The sequence below is a fragment of the Littorina saxatilis genome, linkage group LG10, assembly GCF_037325665.1.
Source record: "Littorina saxatilis isolate snail1 linkage group LG10, US_GU_Lsax_2.0, whole genome shotgun sequence".
Taxonomy (NCBI): Eukaryota; Metazoa; Mollusca; class Gastropoda; order Littorinimorpha; family Littorinidae; genus Littorina; species Littorina saxatilis.
In genome coordinates this window covers 45973613-45981112 of record NC_090254.1, presented here as the reverse complement: position 1 = coordinate 45981112, position 7500 = coordinate 45973613, and the positions used below count along the sequence as shown (strand labels likewise).

Genomic DNA, 7500 nt, shown 5'->3' with positions numbered 1-7500 from the left:
TTTTTGAGATTGAATACCTCACCTATATATGATATATAGGGCAAAGTAAGCCCCATCTTTTGATACCAGTTTGGTTTACCTTGCTTCAAGGTCAAGGTCACAGGAGCTCTTCAAAGTTGGATTGTATACATATTTTGAAGTGACCTTGACCCTGAACTATGGAAGATAACTGTTTCAAACTTAAAAATTATGTGGGGCACATGTTATGCTTTCATCATGAGACACATTTGGTCACATGTGATCAAGGTCAAGGTCACTTTGACCCTTATGAAATGTGACCAAAATAAGGTAGTGAACCACTAAAAGTGACCATATCTCATGGTAGAAAGAGCCAATAAGCACCATTGTACTTCCTATGTCTTGAATTAACAGCTTTGTGTTGCATGACCTTGGATGACCTTGACCTTGGGTCAAGGTCACATGTATTTTGGTAGGAAAAATGTGTAAAGCAGTTCTTAGTGTATGATGTCATTGCTAGGTTTAGTTACCCTAAAGGTCGAGGTCAAGCATGTGAGTCGTATGGGCTTTGCCCTTCTTGTTCTAAAATGTCTTTGAAAGTGGTGCTAACATTTTCAAAAAGTAGCCGTGTATGTGGCCAAATCTTAAGTTACATTGGACACACCCACCAGATGTGTGTGTGTGTGTATGTGTATGTGTGTATGTGTGTGTGTGTGTGTGTGTATGTGTGTGTGTGTGTGTGTGTGTGTGAGACAGACAAACAGACAGACAGAGAGAGAGAGAGAGAGAAATGCGTTTCCTGTGGAGTGTTCCTGTTTGACAGTACACACCATCACCTGCTCTGTCTGTCGGTCTGAAGGAAAACATTGGTGATGTTTGATGTGCGCCACTCTCTTCTCAGGGCACTGACCACTCTCTTCTCAGGGCACTGACCAGCCAAACTCTGTCATGGTCCCCCTTTTAGACCCCCCCCACACACACACGCCTCATCCCCCCCACACACACACACCTCATCCCCCCCACAACCACACACACACACGCCTCATCCCCCCACACACACACGCCTCATCCCCCCACACACACATGCCTCATCCCCCCACACACACATGCCTCATCCCCCCACAACCACACACACACATGCCTCATCCCCCCTCCACACACACACACACGCCTCATCCCCCCACACACACACGCCTCATCCCCCCCACAACCACACACACACGCCTCATCCTCCCCCCACACTCACACACACATGCCTCATCCTCCCCCCACACTCACACACACATGCCTCATCCCCCCCCCCCCACAACCACACACGCCACATCCCCCCACAACCAAACACACACACGCCTCATCTCCCCCCCACACACACACACGCCTCATCCCCCCCCACAACCACACACACACATGCCTCATCCCCCCACAACCACACACACACACGCCTCATCCCCCCACAACCACACACACACACGCCTCATCCCCCCCACAACCACACACACACGCCTCATCCCCCCCACAACCACACACACACACGCCTCATCCCCCCCACAATCACACACACACGCCTCATCCTCCCCCCACAACCACACACACACACACGCCTCATCCTCCCCCCACAACCACACACACACGCCTCATCCCCCCCCACAACCACACACACACACGCCTCATCCCCCCACAACCACACACACACGCCTCATCCCCCCACAACCACACACACACATGCCTCATCCCCCCACAACCACACACACACACCTCATCCCCCCACAACCACACACACACACGCCTCATCCCCCCACAGCCACACACACACACGCCTCATCCTCCCCCCACAACCACACACACACGCCTCATCCCCCCACAACCACACACACATGCCTCATCCCCCCACAACCACACACACACATGCCTCATCCCCCCACAACCACACACGCCTCATCCCCCCACAACCACACACACACACACACACGCCTCATCCCCCCCCCACAACCACACACACACGCCTCATCCCCCCACAACCACACACACACGCCTCATCCCCCCACAACCACACACACACGCCTCATCCCCCCACAACCACACACACACACACGCCTCATCCCCCCCACAACCACACACACACGCCTCATCCCCCCCACAACCACACACACACCTCATCCCCCCCACAACCACACACACACGCCTCATCCCCCCCACAACCACACACACGCCTCATCCCCCCACAACCACACACACGCCTCATCCCCCCCACAACCACACACACACGCCTCATCCCCCCCACAACCACACACACGCCTCATCCCCCCACAACCACACACACACACGCCTCATCCCCCCCACAACCACACACACACGCCTCATCCCCCCCACAACCACACACACACCTCATCCCCCCCACAACCACACACACACACGCCTCATCCCCCCACAACCACACACACACGCCTCATCCCCCCACAACCACACACACGCCTCATCCCCCCACAACCACACACACACACGCCTCATCCCCCCACAACCACACACACGCCTCATCCCCCCACAACCACACACACACACGCCTCATCCCCCCTACAACCGCTCACACACATGCCTCATCCTCCCCCCACAACCACACACACACACGCCTCATCCCCCCACAACCACACACACACACGCCTCATCCCCCCTACAACCACACACACGCCTCATCCCCCCCACAACCACACACACGCCTCATCCCCCCCACAGCCACACACACACACGCCTCATCCCCCCCACAACCACACACACACGCCTCATCCCCCCCACAACCACACACACGCCTCATCCCCCCCACAACCACACACACACGCCTCATCCCCCCCACAACCACACACACACACACCTCATCCCCCCACAACCACACACACACGCCTCATCCCCCCCACAACCACACACACACACCTCATCCCCCCCACAACCAAACACACACACGCCTCATCCCCCCCACAACCACACACACGCCTCATCCCCCCCACAACCACACACACACGCCTCATCCCCCCACAACCACACACACACACCTCATCCCCCCCACAACCACACACACACTCCTCATCCCCCCCACAACCACACATGCCACATCCCCCCCACAACCAAACACACACACGCCTCATCTCCCCTCCCCCCCCCCACACACACACACACGCCTCATCCCCACAACCACACACACACATGCCTCATCCCCCCCACAACCACACACACACACGCCTCATCCCCCCCACAACCACACACACACACGCCTCATCCCCCCCACAACCACACACACACACACGCCTCATCCCCCCCACAACCACACACACACACGCCTCATCCCCCCCACAACCACACACACACACGCCTCATCCCCCCCACAACCACACACACACACACGCCTCATCCCCCCACAACCACACACACACACGCCTCATCCCCCCCACAACCACACACACACGCCTCATCCCCCCCACAACCACACACACACGCCTCATCCCCCCCACAACCACACACACACACGCCTCATCCCCCCCACAACCACACACACACACGCCTCATCCCCCCCACAACCACACACACACGCCTCATCCCCCCACAACCACACACACACACACCTCATCCCCCCCACAACCACACACACACTCCTCATCCCCCCCACAACCACACACACACATGCCTCATCCCCCCACAACCACACATGCCTCATCCTCCCCCACAATCACACACACACACACCTCATCCCCCCCCACAACCACACACACACACGCCTCATCCTCCCCCCACAACCACACACACACGCCTCATCCCCCCCACAACCACACACACACAAGCCTCATCCCCCTGCCCCCCACAGCCACACACACACACGCCTCATCCTCCCCCCACAACCACACACACACACGCCTCATCCCCCCCCACAACCACACACACACACACCTCATCCCCCCCCACAACCACACACACACATGCCTCATCCCCCCCACAACCACACACACACGCCTCATCCCCCCCACAACCACACACACACACCTCATCCCCCCCACAACCACACACACACTCCTCATCCCCCCCACAACCACACACACACACGCCTCATCCCCCCACAACCACACATGCCTCATCCTCCCCCACAATCACACACACACGCCTCATCCTCCCCCCACAACCACACACACACACGCCTCATCCTCCCCCCACAACCACACACACACGCCTCATCCCCCCCACAACCACACACACACAAGCCTCATCCCCCTGCCCCCCACAGCCACACACACACACGCCTCATCCTCCCCCCACAACCACACACACACACGCCTCATCCCCCCCCACAACCACACACACACACACCTCATCCCCCCCCACAACCACACACACACACACGCCTCATCCCCCCGGCCCCCCACAGCCACACACACATGCCTCATCCTCCCCCCACAACCACACACACACACACGCCTCATCCCCCCCCACAACCACACACACACACGCCTCATCCCCCCCACAACCACACACACACACGCCTCATCCCCCCGGCCCCCCACAGCCACACACACATGCCTCATCCTCCCCCCACAACCACACACACACACACGCCTCATCCCCCCCCACAGCCACACACACACACGCCTCATCCTCCCCCCACAACCACACACACACACGCCTCATCCCCCCCCCACAACCACACACACACACGCCTCATCCCCCCCACAACCACACACACGCCTCATCCCCCCCCACAGCCGCACACACACATGCCTCATCCTTCCCCCACAACCACACACACATGCCTCATCCCCCCCCCCCACAGCCGCACACACATGCCTTATCCCCCCCCCCCCCCCCCACAGCCACACACACACACACCTCATCCTTTCCAAACTCACTGTGTGTGTGTGTCTGTCTGTGCGTGTGTTTGTGTAGAGCGATTCAGACCAAATTACTTGACCGATCTTTATGAAATTTGACATGAGAGTTCCTGGGAATGATATCCCCGGACGTTTTTTTTCGTTTTTTCGATATACTTTTGATGACGTCATATCCGGCTTTTTGTGAAAGTTGAGGCGGCACTGTGACACCCTCGACCTCATTTTTCAATCAAATTGATTGAAATTTTTGTAAAGCAATCTTCGACGTAGGCCGGACTTCGGTATTGCATTTCAGCTTGGTGGCTTAAAAATTAATTAATGACTGTTCATTAAAAATCTGAAAATTGTAATAATTTTTTTTCATATAAAACGATCCAAATTTACGTTCATCTTATTCTACATCATTTCCTGATTCCAAAAAGATATAAATATGTTATATTTGGATTAAAAACAAGCTCTGAAAATTAAAAATATAAAAATTATGATCAAAATTAAATTTCCGAAATCGATTTAAAAACAATTTCATCTTATTCCTTGTCGGTTCCTGATTCCAAAAACATAGATATGATATGTTTGGATTAAAAACACGCTCAGAAAGTTAAAACGAAGAGAGGTACAGAAAAGCGTGCTATGCAGCACAGCGAAACCACTACCGCGCTGAACAGGCTTGTCAGTTTCACTCCGTTTTACACAAGCGGTGGACTACGGTCATTGTGAAAAAATGCAGTGCGTTCAGTTTCATTCTGTGAGTTCCACAGCTTGACTAAATGTTGTAATTTCGCCTTACGCGACCTGTTCTGGTTTGTTGTCCTTGTGTTGTTGATGTGACGTCATGTCTTGGTGAGTCACGTGCTGGCATTAACTCCAGTCTTCATGTTGGAAGCTAACAATTACCTGATAATCAATATAATTATGTTATCAACATGGTTGACCCATAAACTGAAAAGTTAACAACGAAAATAATAATCAATATAATTATGTTACAAACATGTTTCACCTATAAACTGAGATGTTAACAACGAAATAATCTACATAATTATGTTACGGACATGTTTGACCCAAAAACTGAGATGTATTGCTAACCAAGTGATAATCATGTTACAGACACGGCTGACTGGTTTCTGTGATTCCCGGAAGCTGACAGGGGTTGGTGTGAAAACCTGAACACAAGGTAAATAGTCATTCTTCCTGCAGTGTTCGGGCAGTGTGTGTGGTGGGGGGGGGGCAGATAAAAACAAAGAAGGAATCACTTGGGGCTTGTGACATGACTACATGTGTGTGTGTGTGTGACACGGTGTGTGTGACACTGTGTGGTGGTGTGTGTGTGTGACACGGTGTGTGTGACACGGTGTGTGGTGGTGTGTGTGTTGGGGGGGGGGGGGGGGGTGCAGGGCAATACCAGGAAGGAGTCACGTGGGTGCACACAGTCTGAGGAGTGGGATTGAATGCTGTCTGTGTCACATGACTGGGAGTTTGACAGGCTGAGGGTGTGATCATAGCTTGTTGATTGGAATGTCTGGTAGACAGGCTGAGATTGTGATCATAGCTTGTTGGTTGGAACGTCTGGTAGACAGGCTGAGGGTGTGATCATAGCTTGTTGGTTGGAACGTCTGGTAGACAGGCTGAGGGTGTGATCATAGCTTGTTGGTTGGAACGTTTGGTAGCATGACAGGTTGAGGGTGTAATCATAGCTTGTTGGTTGGAATGTCTGGTAGCATGACCGGCTGAGGGTGTGATCATAGCTTGTTGGTTGGAACGTCTGGTAGCATGACAGGCTGAGGGTGTGATCATAGCTTGTTGGTTGGAACGTCTGGTAGCATGACAGGCTGAGGGTGTGATCATAGCTTGTTGGTTGGAACGTCTGGTAGCATGACAGGCTGAGGGTGTGATCATAGCTTGTTGGTTGGAACGTCTGGTAGCATGACAGGCTGAGGGTGTGATCATAGCTTGTTGGTTGGAACGTCCTTGCTTTTACCATGTCATTTACTCCAGTGTCGGCACTTTGGGGAAACGATCCTGTTATAAATAGAAAGGTCGAACTTGATGAAAATGACATGAATGAACATAATGAGGGTGCTTAAAAAAATTGGCATGTTGAACTTCATGAATGATTAATGATTAGAAGGATACTTCCATGACGCAAATCGGACACTGGTTGTAAGCGCCTGACAATACTACTAAACACATAAACAATACACAGGTAAACACTTCTGCACACAGCTGCAAGGCAATGGTGGATTTGACCTTGCTCAGATTCAGGTCAGTGTAAGTTTTAAATGGGTTTGAAGGGGAGCTACAACAGTTCTGAGCGCGTGACAATATTACTGAATAAAAAATAAATAAAAAGATAGAATACACAGAGTACCTATACTGTTTACAACCAACGGGAAATGGTGGATTGGACTGAGACTGAAATGTACATGGGTGTTTGAGTCACAGCCGGTCACGGCTAGGCTGCATGGCTGCGTCTTATCGGCTAAACAGATAACGGGCTCCCATAAAAAGAGAGGAGGGGGTGCGTTATCAGGGTGGCGGGTAGGTCAGCTGTACCCGAGTGTGGTGGCCCAGTAACAAGCCAAGTAACAGCAGTAACAGGCGGCTGATAAGAAACAAACAAGTGCAGGGTCCGTGTTTACCTGTGCCGTGAAATGCTGGGTGTAGTTGTCAGTCCTGTGTG

The 7500-nt window shown here is 52.9% G+C and overlaps 2 protein-coding genes across 4 annotated transcripts in view; one reads left to right on the top strand and one right to left on the bottom strand.

Moving 5' to 3' along the window:
• Positions 1 to 7500, bottom strand: part of LOC138978952 (receptor-transporting protein 3-like) — a 294059-nt gene that overhangs the window by 64417 nt on the left and 222142 nt on the right. The window lies entirely within an intron of this gene.
• LOC138978951 (uncharacterized) overlaps positions 1 to 7500 on the top strand; it is a 149513-nt gene that overhangs the window by 95173 nt on the left and 46840 nt on the right. For all 3 annotated transcript variants that reach the window (XR_011459865.1, XR_011459866.1, XM_070351761.1), the window contains one exon: positions 5928 to 5994. The gene's annotated coding sequence lies outside the window, so the exon portion shown is untranslated. The remainder of the gene's footprint in view (positions 1 to 5927; positions 5995 to 7500) is intronic.